The sequence below is a fragment of the Podarcis bocagei genome, assembly GCF_964188305.1.
Source record: "Podarcis bocagei genome assembly, chromosome: 16".
In the NCBI taxonomy this organism is placed as follows: Eukaryota; Metazoa; Chordata; class Lepidosauria; order Squamata; family Lacertidae; genus Podarcis; species Podarcis bocagei.
Genome location: NC_138142.1, coordinates 37,358,026 through 37,374,702, shown reverse-complemented (window position 1 = coordinate 37,374,702; position 16,677 = coordinate 37,358,026). Strand labels below are relative to the sequence as shown.

The 16,677-nt window shown below is 46.1% G+C and overlaps 2 long non-coding RNA genes across 3 annotated transcripts in view; one reads left to right on the top strand and one right to left on the bottom strand.

The window, feature by feature from the left end:
- The window catches only part of LOC308575340, a 252,591-nt gene that overhangs the window by 158,134 nt on the left and 77,780 nt on the right, over positions 1-16,677 (top strand). The window lies entirely within an intron of this gene.
- LOC308575388 overlaps positions 9,696-16,677 on the bottom strand; it is a 35,607-nt gene continuing 28,625 nt past the window's right edge. The window contains exon 2 of the long non-coding RNA XR_014002839.1: positions 9,696-10,614. This is a non-coding gene — a long non-coding RNA (uncharacterized lncRNA). The remainder of the gene's footprint in view (positions 10,615-16,677) is intronic.

Below are 16,677 nucleotides of genomic sequence, written 5' to 3'. Positions count from 1 at the left end.
TTATGGTCGATGGTGTCAAAGGCCGCTGAGAGATCCAGCAGAACTAGGAAACAGCTCTCACCTTTGTCCCTAGCCCGCCGGAGATCATCAACCAGCGTGACCAAGGCAGTTTCAGTCCCATGGTGAGGCCTGAATCCCGATTGGAAGGGATCCAAATGGTCCGTTTCCTCCATGCGTGCTTGGAGTTGTTCGGCAACCACCCGCTCAATCACCTTGCCCAAGAATGGCAGATTTGAGACTGGGCGATAGTTGGCCAAATTGGCTGGGTCTAAAGATGTTTTTTTAAGAAGCGGTTTAATGACCGCCTCTTTCAGCGGGTCTGGGAAGGCTCCCTCACAGAGGGAAGCATTCACCACCCCGCAGAGCCCATCGCCCAGCCCTTCCCGGCTCGCTTTTATCAGCCAGGATGGGCAAGGATCAAGGAGACAGGTGGTCGGTTTCACTTGTCCAAGCAGCCTGTCCACATCCTCGGAGGTAACAGATTGGAATTGATCCCATTTAACAGGATCAGACAGAACTCTAGCACTCTCCAGCCCTGGCCCTGCTCCCACGGTGGAGTCTACCTCCTTCTGAATCTGAGCGATTTTATCTGCAAAAAAACTTTGCAAAAGCATTACAGGAGATCTTGGGGTCCCTACCAGGCCCGGGTGGTACAGGTGGTTCCGATAGATTGCGAACCACCTGAAAAAGTCTCCTGCTGCTGTTTTCTGCAGATGCAATGGAGGCGGCGAAGAAGGCCCTCTTCGCCGTCGCCATTGCCACTTGGTAGGCTCGACGTTGAGCTCTAAGCCGTGTACGGTCTGATTCAGAATGAGTTTTCTGCCACCGGCGCTCTAGCCATCTCAACGATTGTTTCATCACCCTCAGCTCCGGGGAAAACCGGGCTGTCCAGGCTCCATGCAATCGGAGAGGGCGCTTCGGAGCCAGACAGTCAATAGCCCTGGTTAACTCCGCATTCCAGCGTGCCACCAGGGAATCAGCTGAAAGGCCATCAACTTGGGATAAAGCATCCCCTACCACTCTCTGGAAGTCAATTGGATCCATTAAGTGGCGGGGGCGGACCATCCAAATTGGTCCCACCTCCCTGCAGAGGGGAAGGGTTGCGGAGAAGTCCAGTTGCACCAGGAAGTGATCTGACCATGGCACTTCTTTTGTTTCGCTTTTAGTTAGTGTCAGATCACCAACATCCATAGAGGTGAACACCAAGTCTAAGGCATGTCCACGGCTATGAGTTGGGCCAAACTTATTCAGGGACAGCCCCATGGAGGCCATGCTTTCCACGAAGTCCCGAGCGGCCCCTTGTAAGGTCGTGTCGCCATGGATGTTAAAATCCCCCAGGACAACCAAGCTAGGTGTCTCCAGGAGCATATCCGCCACGACCTGAAGCAGCTCGGGCAGGGAAACCTTGGTGCAGCGGGGAGGTCGGTACACCAGTAGGAATCCTGTACTGCCCCTATTGCCCAACTTCCAGAACATGCACTCAGAAAACTGGGTCTTCCCAATAGGACGCCTGGTGCAGACTAATGACTTCCTAAAAATCACTGCAACCCCCCCTCCCCGCCCACATGACCTGGGTTGCTGTGCGTAAGAGAAACCTGGTGGGCAAGCAGCGGCAAGGACAGGCCCATCTGCTTCATCCAACCAGGTCTCCGTCACACATGCCAGGTCAAATCCTCCATCCACAATGGATGGCAGTGGTTTTATTCATCATTGACCTGGCATTGCACAGCAACACTTTCAGGTCATGTGGGTTTCCCTTGCTGATTACTGTATCCTTCCGGTCAGGACCAGACCTGGAGGCAGGGATAGTCCTCAAACAACGACTAAACCTGCCTCCTCGGTAATGACATGGTCTGGTCTTAGCATAACTCCTCCTCCTGCCCGTGATCACTGAGATCGGGTGTCCCAATACATTCCCCCCCTGTGGAACCTGCCCCACCCAATCTATTGGCTGAGGCCCACTCCCAGGCAGCCATGACCCTTCCCCTTAAAAAGCAAAATACAAACTATATAATAATTTAACAGAATAATAGTAATAATAATAATAATAAAACAGAACGAAACAAAACAAAACAAAGCAAGAAACAATAGCGCTGACTAAATGCTTATCCCACCCCAAGCAAAAATAAAATAATGAAATAATATAATATAAAAAACAACAACCACCATTTAAGGTGCTGCAAATTAAAAGCAATTAAAACATTTAAAATAAACTCAAATCCACCAGTAATAATCTCAAATCCACCATATTCTCTAATCTTGGGAACTGTTACTCACGTGCGTGCGCATACATGTGTGTATATATATATATATATATATATATATATATATATATATATATATAAAGACACCAGTAATTTATGTAAATGGAAAATATAAAGAAGACAAAACATTAACAAATATCAGTGACAGACATCAGTATTAGTACAATAAAATAAAATAGATGGAAATAGCCTTCCTAATTGAATCAGGCGTTTGTCATGAGTCAGTGACTCATTCTGGGAAATACTTTAGTAGTAGCATACTTTTCAGCAACTAGTGAAATGTTCAAAATGGTAGAGCCTCTCAGACTTCAATGGGCAAAAGGGCTAGAAGATTTACACAGACACTGCACCTTGACGGGTGGAAATTCTGAACATACATTTGACTTCTGCTTTAATGGATGAGATTGAAGTTGGATCCAGATACAATGGAGGTCCTCACAATCTAGAAGTTTGTTTTGAGACCCACTTAAGATGGGGAAATGAAACTATGGTTCTCCAGATGTTGTTGAACTCCAAAACCCCTCAGCTCCAACCAAGATGGCCAATGGTCAGGGATGATGAGAATCATAGACAAAGAACATCTGAAAGACCACAGAGATCCCACCCGCATTTCATACTATCCAACTTTCCCAATTTCCCAGTATTATGAAAGCCATCCCAGCTTCTCATTTGATCCTGGAATGTCCCTATTTTTCCCACCGGTGCTGCCACCACCAAGCTCAGGGAGGAGGAGGATCTGGCCCATGTCCTGAGTGCTGGCGGAAACTGTGGCTGCAAGGGAGCACCCCATGGCCTCTTTCCTTGGGCTGCTCATAGCAGCTGCTGGAGAGGAAGAAAGGAGCTATACCATATTCCAGGGCTCAGCAAACCTTTTCAGCAGGGGGCCGGTCCACGGTCCCTCAGACCTTGTGGGGGGCCAGACTATAATAACCCAGAGATGCATTTTAAATAAAAGGACAAATTCTACTCATGTAAAAACATGCTCATTCCCAGACCGTACATGGGCCAGATTTAGAAGGCGATTGGACCAGATCCAAGCCCCAGGCCTTAGTTTGCCTATCCATGCCATATACTATAAAGTTCTCAGAAAGACAATTCATTATTAATTCTCACAGATGGTCACTCAACAGTCAGCAATAAGTGGATTCATTGACATCATTTTCTCTGGCCTCCACATTCATATAAGATAATAATAGTGGTCTATTCTTTCCCTGAATTCCCTGTTTTTAGGATTTCTGGAGACTTCTGGTTGGCTACTGGGCTAGATGCACCTTTGCTTTGATCCAGCAGAGAATGACCAGAAGCACAGCTGACCAGTGTGATTTGTACTTTGAAATTTGTACACTTTAATTCTTAGCCTTTTATGGACTTGGTAGCATAAATTTGTACCTTTCTATGCTTTCTGAACATTGGATGAAGCAGCTTGAGTGCGCTTTATCATAATAGGTTGCTATGTGCTAAGCACTAAGTTCTACTCAGAGTAAAACCATTGAAATTAAAGGACCCACACTAGTCAACTTCATTAATGCCAGTGGAACTGCTCTGAGTAGGAGTAGTACTGGATGCACACCATGACCCAAATACCAAATCAAATTTCGTTTAATCATAAGGATCCAGGCATCAATTAAGTCAGGTTGAAATAGTTCAAGATGGATGCATACCAGGTAGGACAGACTGGGTTCATCTGGGGTTGTTAAGAGGATAAGAATCAGACAGAACGTAGAAGCAGGAATTGGGCAGGATAACCCACAAAAGGCTGAGCCCTACCAAACTGCTGGCTGTCTTCCCAAGAGAAGCGGTGGCAGATGGATGCCTTTAGGTGTGGGGTACTCGTTTGGAGCACGAAGCCCTTTTCAGCCCAATGCTACCTGACACTGCCTCTTGCCTGCTGCCCCACTGGTGAAGCAGTGTCCCACAGAAGAAGAAGAAGAGTTTGGATTTGATATCCCACTTTATCACTACCCGAAGGAGTTTCAAAGCGGCTAACATCCTCCTTTCCCTTCCTCCCCCACCACAAACACTCTGTGAGGTGAGTGGGGCTGAGAGATTTCAGAGAAGTGTGACTGGCCCAAGGTCACCCAGCAGCTGCATGTGGAGGAGCGGAGACACGAACCCGGTTCACCAGATTACGAGTCTACCGCTCTTAACCACTACACCACACACTGGCTCTCAATGGCTCCACTCAACAGCTGTTGAAAAGAGGCATCATACTTGGCAGGTGCTTCTTCCCAAGCATGCCTTCTCTGGAGGAAAAAAAAAACCACTTGTGAAAGACCACCCTGCAGAAATTAACCCCCATGGGGATTGGGGGAGAGAGACACCAGGTCTCCTTTCTGTCAGGAGCTAGCCGGCTGCCGGCTTGCTAACACAGCACACAAGAGGTATTTAGCTTGAAGATGTATTGCAAAACAAGTTGTTCTCCACAACCGCTCCCGCCGAGCAGCCATGATTCAAATCAAGTTGACTCTTCTGAAGAGTACTTCCGGGACCTGCAGAATAGCCTGAAATTCTAACCCTTACGTTTCATGGTTTGTTTTCTGTCTAAGACCATCCCCATTCATCTAGTCTTGGGACTAATAGGGTCAGCAAACTCCCCTTCCGGTGAAGAACTACTCCCCCTCCTATGTGCCAAGTGTGACTGAGATTCTTGAGAGAGCTGGCTACCATCCAGCCCGCACTTTCCGAGCTGATAAGCTGCATTCCTACTAACTCCCGAGAGAGGAGGGTTTGTCTCCCCACTAGTTTCAGCTGTTTGAGAAATCTGCATGTGTCTCTGTTCTCCCTCTGTTTGACTGCTTTCTATCTCAAGCTGTACTTCTTGGCTTTGGGTTGGCGTGTTCATGACACTTTGCCCTTTCTGCTTCCAGCCATATGTTTAGTTGGGTGTTTGTTTTTTAACCCGCCTCATTAAACATTACCCCCTGCCCCAACCAATTTGGGATAGGGATCCAGGATGCTGTGTGTTGTCCCTAGTTTGGCCCAGAGTGTGTTGGGCTTATTGGGGGCTGAATCCAAAGCAGAGAGGGAATGTTGGGTACAGAAGAATTCATTTGGAACATCCATATTAGATTTTTGATCTTGGTTGAATGCCATATAAGAAGTGGGGAAGCATGAAGCTGGGATAGCTCAGTTGGTAGAGCATGAGGCCCTTAATCTCAAGGTTGTGGGTTCAAGCCCCACGTTGGGCAAAAGATTCCGGCATTTGCAGGTGCTGTAGTACATCCAGTCTAGATCACCCTTGTGACCCCTTCCAATTCTACAAGTCTATGAATGAATAGTTATTTCATCCACATCATTCCCAAAACCACATCTGTTTTGAGCAACCACCACTCCTCCTCAAACCTGAGTCTGATTCCCACAGATAAGATAATGAAATGGAGACAATAGAACCACTATTGTGATGCAGAGAATTAGAAATATTTCTAAGGTGAGCAGCTTCAAGAAGGCCAAGAAGGCTGAGTGGTAAAATAGCTCATTGAGGAATCATTTATTTCCCTTCGTTCACAGCTTCACGTTCTTGAGTCAGTCCAAAAGATCTAATTGTCATTTGCAGTCTCACTTCAATCCCTGTATACTTGTGGCATACAAAGGATGAACAGGTTAAATCAGCTATGATAAACTGCTCAACATACAAATGGCAGATTGGAAGAGGCTATGGAGAACAGATTTGAAATTCACAGCATGTTGTACACTCAAAGAAAATTATATGAAAATGATGTACTGGTGGTATCTGACTCCTACTAAGTTATCCAAAATGTATAGAACAAGCTCCAATATTTGTTGGAAGTGCATAGAAAACGAGGGTACCTTTTGTCATATGTGGTGGTCATGCAATATAAAGTCTTTGGGGGAATTTATATACAATGAATTGAAGAAAAATGTTTAAAATAACATTTATCAAAAAGCTAGAAGCATTTCTATTAGGAATTACAGGTTCCAATATCCCAAAAGACCAGAAAAGACTGTTTATGTGTGTGACAATGGCTGCAAGGATGCTACTAGCCCAAAGATGGAAAGAACCAACAGTTCTGACCAAGGAAGAATGGGAAGCCAAACTGCTGGACTGCGCTGAAATGGCAAAACTGTCTGACTCAGGAATCCAGGAGATAACGACTTTAAAAAAGGATGGGGGAAATGTATAATTTACTTAGGAGACCATTGTAAACAAATAGAAACGTTAGCCAGACTCTAAAAATAACTTGTAAAGAAATGAAAAATATGGATAATTCAGAGAGATGGAAACTGTGGAGAACATAGTGATATGTAGCTTTAGAAAGGCAAAGGGGGAAGTCACAAGAGCCAGAGAATCTCATATATGGATATGGTAAAAGTTTCCCCCCCCTCGTTTTATTATTTTGAATCTGTTATTGTAAAAACCATTAAAAATATTTTTAAAAAATCCCTGTATACTTGTGATCATGTCTGTGACCTTTGGCTCTGTGGGAGTCCCATCAACCACCATCACAAGAGGACTCCTTTCATTTGCTGCTGTGTCATTTGGGAAGACTCCCTGTCCTGTTGATTGCGGCGTGGCATGATTTCTGCCTCCCCTTGATTAATACTTTGGAGGTGTAATAAAATAACACTAATAAGGTGGTGCTGGCTACGGTTGTAGTGGAGCGGCAATTGCCAAATGGAACAGTTGCCTTTTGCCTTTGCTGTACTGTTTGTACTTTCGACGTGCCGCCTGCCTCTCGGAGTATTGCAAAGATAATCTTTCACATATTTCGCTCCAGGACACACGCGATACTTCCTCATTATTATTCATTACAGTTATGAGAGCCAGGCAAAGAATTGTGAATGTTTCCTTTGATCCTTTTGGCACCTACCCAAGTAGTCAATACATTAAGCATTAAAGGATGGTTATTACTGAAACCTCGATACAGCAGTCTTGTTGACTGTAATTAAAAAGGAACTCCATTTGGTTGAAGGCAGCAATGCTTTTGAATATCAATTTCTGGAAACTGCAGGAGGGGAGAGCCTTGTTGCGCTTGCGGATTTTGTGCAGGCATCTGGTTGTGAGAACAGGATACTGGACTAAGGTTACCAGATTTCTTTCAATGAATCCGGGGACACTTTAAATAAATAAATACTACACATTCGGGACGTTGATGCTGCAGCGATGGCGGTGGCAGAGAGGCGGCCGCTGCCTTGACCTCAACCGCCACGTTTCCCCTTCCTCCGAGGCTTCTATCTCCTTTCTCCATGAGCCTGGGAAGCCCGAGTTGTTGGTTCTTTGGTGGTGGTGGGGAAGCGGTGCTCGGTAGGTCAGGCGTGGCAGGCGGAGAAGGAGGGCCGAGAGTGGCGGTGACGGTGAGGCTCGGGCAGTGTGATGCCACCCTTCCTATCGGAGCAGACCCAATCCCATTCCTACTTGTGTGCAAGCAGGAGGGGGCGGGGATCTCTCAGCTGTTAAGGGAGGCTTCATGCTGTCTATCAGAGCTTGCCTGCAAACAGGAGGGGGCAGGGTCCCCCCCTCTCTTTTTTTTCATTTACCGTATTTTTTGCCCTATAGAATGCACTTTTTCCCCTCCAAAAATGAAGGGGAAATGTGTGTGCGTCCTATGGGGTGAATGCAGGCTTTCCTGGGTTTCCTGCAGCTCTGCGCCACCCTCCGGATCCCGGCGCGAAGCCGCGCGGGGCTCCAGAGGGGGGCGCGGAGCTGCCTGCGCTCCAGGGCTCCCTGCAGCACTGCGCGACCTTCCCGATCCCGGCGCGAAGCCGCGCGGGGCTCCGGAGGGTGGTGCGGAGCTGCCTGCGCTCCAGGGCTTCCTGTAGCTCTGCGCCACCCTCTGTTAAAAGTGCTCATCATAGAACAATGTCCCCAGGCAGAATGTGCAACTCTCTCTGGGCTTCTTCCAATCATTCCTGGCTGAATGAAGTGCACTTTCAGGTTTGGAATGTACATCTGACACACGCATAGAGAACTGGCATTTTTCCCTTTCTCTGGGGTGCATTGAATCTTTCCCTAGCTATGTTTTAGTTCTGCGAGAGAGGTAGCGAGGCGGAAAGAGCACACCTTCTTTTCACTTTATTTCTATTCAAGTATTGTATGCCCTTGACCAAAGAACAGTGCACTCCTATCTGGGATGGCCATCATCTTTCACCGAGCATGCAGCTTTGAGGGTGTGTGTGTGTGTGTGTGTGTGTGTGTGTGTGTGTGGTTATTTTCACCCCCTTCCATTGCGAGAATCTCCTGATATGATGTTTTCAGAGAGGAGGGGAGGAAACTGCTTTTTGCTTCTTCCTCTCCAACCTGACTCTGTGGGGAGTCTGAATGTTATCTATGTAGAGATTAGATGGCTGAGTGGGAGCTGTAACACTCATTCAATCCAGTAGCGCTTGAGTTTTAGCTTGCAGTAGCTATTAGAAATAAAAGAAGTTATGCTTCACAGCTTTCTTCCGTGTTGTTTATACTCTGCTGAGTTTGGTGCTCACAACTCACAGTTGTGGGTCCAGTTCACTTAGACCTGCTTTCCCGGAGTGGAAGGTCTCTAGAAGTGCTCCAGTCTCCTAGCCCAGTCATGGCAGATCCAGTTGTACAGCCCAGTCATTGGCATCGGCTCAAAGGTGTACTGACAGGGGGTGCACATTGACCGATGAGGGAGGGAGGGGACACTTGCCCAGTGGCGTAGTGTGGGGGGTGCAGGGGGGCCTGCCGCACCAGGTGCAACATCTGGGGGGCACGCTAACACTCGCAGCTCTCTGCCCCTACCTGGCTCACTCACTCTCTCTCACTGCAGTGCTGGCTGTGCGAATCCAATCCGAGCGGCTGGGTCGCCGCCCACTGTGGATGGGGTGGGTGCCAGGCGTGCGGTGCGGAGAGAGAGCGAGGGACTATCTGGGGGGGGGGCAGTGCAGCGGCCGCCCAGCGCAGCGCTGAGCACGGGAGAGAACCACACCAGACCAGGCCAGGCAGCAGCAAGAAGAAGTTGGCACTGGCGGCAGGTTAGGGGTTAGGGGGCGCAAATCACTTGCCTTGCCCCGGGTTAGGGGGCGCAAATTACTTGCCTTGCCCCCGGTGCTGACACCCCACGCTACGCCGCTGCATTTGCCTAGCTAGCCAGATCAGCCGAATCAACCCTGGCAATCAATGGGACAATGGATGTTGCAGCCAGATTGCCCTCACATCCAAATATATAAAATCATAACTACCTAAAACTTATTGCAGTGGTGTTTGCTGCTGCTAAAATAACTAACTATGCCATGATGTTCCCTACATTTCTGATTTGTATTATTACATGTGAGGACCCTTTTTATACTATATATGGGAGCTGCTCTTTTTAGATGTAGTGCTGTAGCCAGCTACGTTCTACTCAGTGTAGACTTATTGGAAATAATGTATCTAAGATAGACATGCCCCCCCATGCCTAGGAGTGAAACCTAGAAATGAGTAAAAGAAATGAAAAATGAACAGAACCAAAAATATAATTATGATGCAGATAGATAGTGTTTATTGTAGTGGAAAGAGGAGATCATGAAAGCATTTCTTAGGTGAGCGGCTTCAAATAGGTCAACAATCCTTTCAGCCACAAAAGAGTTAAATGACAAAGTGACAGATGAATTTATAATTGACACAAGGCAAAGGTACACAGGGGAAGGAAGAGATTCTCAGGGAACTGGAAGCATCAGAACTCTTGCAGGCCTGAAGCATATTAAGGGTGCTATCAATGAGTGATAGAAAGGAAACAGAAAGGATGTGCTTAAGAGAGATAGAAGGAAAGCTCAAAGAAGCATTGATCAGGGATGTGTAGGCGAGAGTGTCAGAGATGCTGAGCAACCTTTTGATCGAATCCATTCTGGTTTGTCTGGATGGTGGAGGCTCAGCATTCCTGACACCATGCAATCATAGAATTGTAGAGTTGGATGGGACCACAAGGGCCATCAAGTCCAACCTTCTGCAATGCAGGAATCTCAACTACAGCATCCATGACAAATGGCCATTAGACGTTGATCCATGGTGTGCATTTCAGGTACCATTCCCCACACCCCGTTCCTGTAGGGGATCACAATCACATTCGAAAGAGAGAAAAGCTCATCTTCGTCTCAGTATAGGAACTGTCGCTGGATGAGAAGGGAGATTGTAAGCAAAAGAATTTGGGTGCATCAATGAAGGCAGATGCATTGCTGATGAAGGAGCATGCATGCTAGCCTGAGTTATCTGGGCAGGGCTGGGGTTGGGGAGAGTCGTGTTTGTTCCCTGTTTCATAACATCAATCTCCATCTCCAGCCACATTGTCATCGGCCTAAGTGTTCCGTCGGCTGCCTCTGTTAATACTTCAATAGGCATGCTGCATTTCATAATGGGTGTCATTACAGCTGTAGTCATCGTAGAACAACTGGTGTGAATCTGGAAAAAATAACATGAAAGTGTTTAAGATGGTGTACACTAATGTCTTCTCGGATTCTGCTTAATTACAAATTATGCATCAGTAACTACTATGAGCAATCTTTTCTGAAAGTGGTATCCAGTTACATCACAGTAAATAGTAAAATATAACAAGCAGATAGATTATTAGCAAGGCGATATACAGGCACAAAAAACTCCCTCATCCTCCCAACTTTTCCTCCCTTTTTGTGGGGAGAATGAGGTCTTCGTCTGGTTCCTCTTCATCCTGGAGAAGAGTGACTAGTGGGGTGCCACAGGGTTCTGTCTTGGGCCCGGTCTTATTTAACATCTTTATCAACGACTTGGATGATGGACTCAAGGGCATCCTGATCAAATTTGCAGATGACACCAAACTGGGAGGGGTGGCTAACACCCCAGAGGACAGGATCACACTTCAAAACGACCTTGACAGATTAGAGAACTGGGCAAAAACAAACAAAATGAATTTTAACAGGGAGAAATGTAAAGTATTGCACTTGGGCAAAAAAAATGAGAGGCACAAATACAAGATGGGTGACACCTGGCTTGAGAGCAGTACATGTGAAAAGGATCTAGGAGTCTTGGTTGACCACAAACTTGACATGAGCCAACAGTGTGACGCGGCAGCTAAAAAAGCCAATGCAATTCTGGGCTGCATCAATAGGAGTATAGCATCTAGATCAAGGGAAGTAATAGTGCCACTGTATTCTGCTCTGGTCAGACCACACCTGGAGTACTGTGTCCAGTTCTGGGCACCACAATTCAAGAAGGACACTGACAAACTGGAACGTGTCCAGAGGAGGGCAACCAAAATGGTCAAAGGCCTGGAAACGATGCCTTATGAGGAACGGCTAAGGGAGCTGGGCATGTTTAGCCTGGAGAAGAGGAGGTTAAGGGGTGATATGATAGCCATGTTCAAATATATAAAAGGATGTCACATAGAGGAGGGAGAAAGGTTGTTTTCTGCTGCTCCAGAGAAGCGGACACGGAGCAATGGATCCAAACTACAAGAAAGAAGATTCCACCTAAACATTAGGAAGAACTTCCTGACAGTAAGAGCTGTTCGACAGTGGAATTTGCTGCCAAGGAGTGTGGTGGAGTCTCCTACTTTGGAGGTCTTTAAGCAGAGGCTTGACAACCATATGTCAGGAGTGCTCTGATGGTGTTTCCTGCTTGGCAGGGGGTTGGACTCGATGGCCCTTGTGGTCTCTTCCAACTCTATGATTCTATGATTCTATGATTCTATGATTCGTTCCTCACACACCTGCATGGCAACAGCATGAGGCGAGTCAAAACTACAAATTTGAGGAGGGGGGTATACAAGTTCAAAGAGTGACCTTAGTTGGTCTTTGGTTACTTTGTTAAAGGCTTAGTCAGATAAAAAAAACTCTCCTATACAGTCATACCTCAGAAGTCGAACAGAATCCATTCCGGAAGTCCTTTCGACTTCAGAAACATTCAGAAACCAAAGTGCGGCTTCTGATGGAATGCAGGAAGCTCCTGCAGCCAATCAGAAGCCACAGAAGCCCCATTGGATGTCCGGCTTCCAAAAATAGTTCACAAACTCGGACAGTCACTTCCGGGTTTGCGGCGTTTGGGAACCAAAACGTTTGAGAACTATGCTGTTTGAAAACCAAGGTACAACTGTATTACCCTTGGTATGTGAATAGAGTGAATCCTCATTCCTCATAATGCACTTTGTGTCCCTGGATTAGACAATCCACTCAGGCTAAAACAAATCCATTACACTGTTCCAACTATGTAAGTATTTTCATGTTTCCACTGCGATTCACACCAAATCTATGAGGCAAATGTGAAAGTTTGCAACTTTCTAATTACCCCATTCCTCAAAAATAAAATAAAAAAATGTCTAGTAGCACCTTAGAGACCAACCAAGTTTATTCTGGGTATAAGCTTTTCTGTGCATGCACACTTCTTCAGATACTCTGAAACAAAGGTCACCAGACCTTAACAGTGTCTTCGAAAAATTTTACACATCACTCGGCAAGACAGGCAAACTAATATCAGTGTACTGGAAGAAGCAAAGAACACCAGTGTTGAAGCAATGATTCTTCAACATCAACTTCATTGGACTGGTCGTGTTGTGCGGATGCGTGATGATCCTCTTCCAAAGCAACTACTCTATTCTGAACATAAAAATGGAAAGTGTAATGCTGGTGGTCAACAAAAGAAGTTTAAAGACTGTCTAAAGGCAAATTTTAAAAAATGTAGTATAAACACTGACAACTGGCCTGTGAGTGCTCCAGTTGGAGAACAGCCTTTGCCAAAGGTGTCATGGGCTCTGAAGACACTCATACTCAGGACTGAAGGGAGAAACGTGCTATGAGGAAGGCACCCTTGGCAAATCCACACCGTGATCAAATCCTGCCCAGAAACCAATGTCCCCACTGTGGACGGAAGTGTGGATCCAGAATTGGCCTCCACAGTCACTTTGGGACTCATTGTTAAAACCATGTTTATGGAAGACAATCTTACTCGGCTATGAGTGATTACCAAAGAAGAATGAAGATATATAGGGGAGACATTTCTCATGAAGTTAGTAGGAGATGGGTGATTGATTCAATGGGTATGGTAAACCTATTGACGACTGTTAATGACGGCAATTAGTCCCTCAGTAAAAAGCAAGGGATAGTATGCAGATGACCAAAAATAGCTCTAGCTGTTCCTTAAGTTTTCAAAACACAATCCCTAGTGAATCTCCTCCAGAGTCACCGAATGCCTCTGTGCCCTTTTCCTATTAAAGCTTTGATTTAAAGACAACTTACCAACAGCAGGAAAGTTTGAGCAACCGAAGTCAAGGGAAGCTGGAAGACTCTGGTGAGGAAGACAGAAATGTCTGGAGCATTTATACCGTTTGCTTTTGGCTTCCACGCCTTGAGTCAGCATTGCTCTTTCATAACGGGCACTTGGCAGAAATACCTAGAAATCTCACAAACATTTTTCTTTCAATGATTAACCCTGCGGGGGAAGAGTGTAATCTCATTCAAGAGTTTATATTTCATTATAGATTATTATAGTCCCTGGTTGGATGCCTTTGTTGGAAGCACATATCCTTAATTACTAATGCCACCATGTCCCAACCCTTATGTTATTGGATTATACAAAAGGACGCCAAAAAAACAACCTGTGTTTAAGGTCTACGTTTGGCCTCATTGAGGGGCAGTATTTCAGTATGAGTAGGAAAACCAGAATAGCCCTTGACATTGTTTTAGGTAAAAAAGCATTGGTGACATCCATTGTTTTCAGATTTTAAAATGCCCAGTTTTTTAATCAAAATCTCAATGTTTCTGGGGTTTCATTTCCAAAAACAAGAAGTATTGCCAGACTATTTTGAATTGGGCGATGGTCTGTGCCTATAGATCTGTACACAGAATTTGTCGACCATCCCGGTCATCTTCTTGTCTTTGCCTAACAGCAAAAGTTCAAATTTTTGCTTTTGCGGGAGGTCAGCGAGCCTCACCAGTAGGGGATCCATGATCTTACTACGTGCCTCTTCATAAGAGGGACATCTAAAGAACAAGTGTGCTGGGCTTCCTATCTCTCCCAGTGGACAGGTGCAAAGTCTCTGAGCATAGGGGACTTTTCTAAAAGCTGCACCCAGGACCGGCGACATCAATGGGCAAAAGGGCTAGAAGATTTACACAGACACTGCACCTTGACGGGTGGAAATTCTGTACATACATTTGACTTCTGCTTTAATGGATGAGATTGAAGTTGGATCCAGATACAATGGAGGTCCTCACAATCTAGAAATTTATTTTGAGACCCACTTAAGATAGGGGAAATGAAACTATGGTCCTCCAGATGTTGTTGAACTCCAAAACCCCTCAGCTCCAACCAAGATGGCCAATGGTCAGGGATGATGAGAATCATAGACAAAGAACATCTGAAAGACCACAGAGATCCCACCCACATTTCATACTATCCAACTTTCCCAATTTCCCAGGTATTATGAAAGCCATCCCAGCTTCTCATTTGATCCTGGAATGTCCCTATTTTTCCCACCAGTGCTGCAACCACCAAGCTCAGGGAGGAGGAGGATCTGGCCCATGTCCTGAGTGCTGGTGGAAACTGTGGCTGCAAGGGAGCACCCCATGGCCTCTTTCCTTGGGCTGCTCATAGCAGCTGCTGGAGAGGAAGAAAGGAGCTACACCATATTCCAGGGCTCAGCAAACCTTTTCAGCAGGGGGCTGGTCCACTGTCCCTCAGACCTTGTGTGGGGTCGGACTATATTGGGGGGGATGAGTGAATTCCTATGCCCCACAAATAACCCAGAGATGCATTTTAAATAAAAGCACACATTCTACTCATGTAAAAACATGCTCATTCCCAGACCGTACATGGGCCAGATTTAGAAGGCGATTGGACCAGATCCAGGCCCCAGGCCTTAGTTTGCCTATCCATGCCATATACTATAAAGTTCTCAGAAAGACAATTCATTATTAATTCTCACAGATGGTCACTCAACAGTCAGCAATAAGTCGATTCATTAACATCATTTCACTGGCCTCCACATTCATATAAGATAATAATAGTGGTCTATTCCTTCCCTGAATTCCCTGTTTTTAGGATTTCTGGAGACTTCTGGTTGGCTACTGGGCTAGATGCACCTTTGCTTTGATCCAGCAGAGAATGACCAGAAGCACAGCTGACCAGTGTGATTTGTACTTTGAAATTTGTACACTTTAATTCTTAGCCTTTTATGGACTTGGTAGCATAAATTTGTACCTTTCTATGCATTCTGAACATTGGATGAAGCAGCTTGAGTGCGCTTTATCATAATAGGTTGCTATGTGCTAAGCACTAAGTTCTACTCAGAGTAAAACCATTGAAATTAAAGGACCCACGCTACTCAGCTTCATTGATGCCAGTGGAACTGCTCTGAGTAGGAGTAGCACTGGATGCACACCATGACTCAAATACCAAATCAAATTGGGCTTAATCATAAGGATCCAGGCATCAATTAAGTCAGGTTGAAATAGTTCAAGATGGATGCATACCAGGTAGGACAGACTGGGTTCATCTGGGGTTGTTAAGAGGATAAGAATAAGACAGAACATAGAAGCAGGAATTGGGCAGGATAACCCACAAAAGGCTGAGCCCTACCAAACTGCTGGCTGTGTCTTCCCAAGAGAAGGGGTGGCAGATGGATGCCTTTAGGTGTGGGGTACTCGTTTGGAGCACGAAGCCCTTTTCAGCCCAATGCTACCTGACACTGCCTCTTGCCTGCTGCCCCACTGGTGAAGCAGTGTCCCACAGAAGAAGAAGAAGAGTTTGGATTTGATATCCCGCTTTATCACTACCCGAAGGAGTTTCAAAGCGGCTAAAATCCTCCTTTCCCTTCCTCCCCCACCACAAACACTCTGTGAGGTGAGTGGGGCTGAGAGACTTCAGAGAAGTGTGACTGGCCCAAGGTCACCCAGCAGCTGCATGTGGAGGAGTGGAAACACCAACCCGGTTCCCCAGATTACCACTACACCACACTGGCTCTCAATGTCTCCACTCAACAGCTGTTGAAAGGAGGCTATCATACTTGCCAGGTGCTTCTTCCCAAGCATGCCTTCTTTGGAGGAAAAAAAAACCACTTGTGAAAGACCACCCTGCAGAAATTAACCCCCATGGGGATTGGGGGAGAGAGACACCAGGTCTCCTTTCTGTCAGGAGCTAGCCGGCTGCCGGCTTGCTAACACAGCACACAAGAGGTATTTAGCTTGAAGATGTATTGCAAAACAAGTTGTTCGCCACAACCGCTCCCGCCGAGCAGCCATGCATCAAATCAAGTTGACTCTTCTGAAGAGTACTTCCGGGACCTGCATAATAGCCTGAAATTCTAACCCTTACATTTCATAGTTTGTTTTCTGTCTAAGACCGTCCCCATTCATCTAGTCTTGGGACTAATAGGGTCAGCAAACTCCCCTTCCGGTGAAGAACTACTCCCCATCCTATGGGCCGAGAATGACTGAGATTCTTGAGAGAACTGGCTACCAACCAGCCCCCCCTTTCTGAGCTGATAAGCTGCATTCC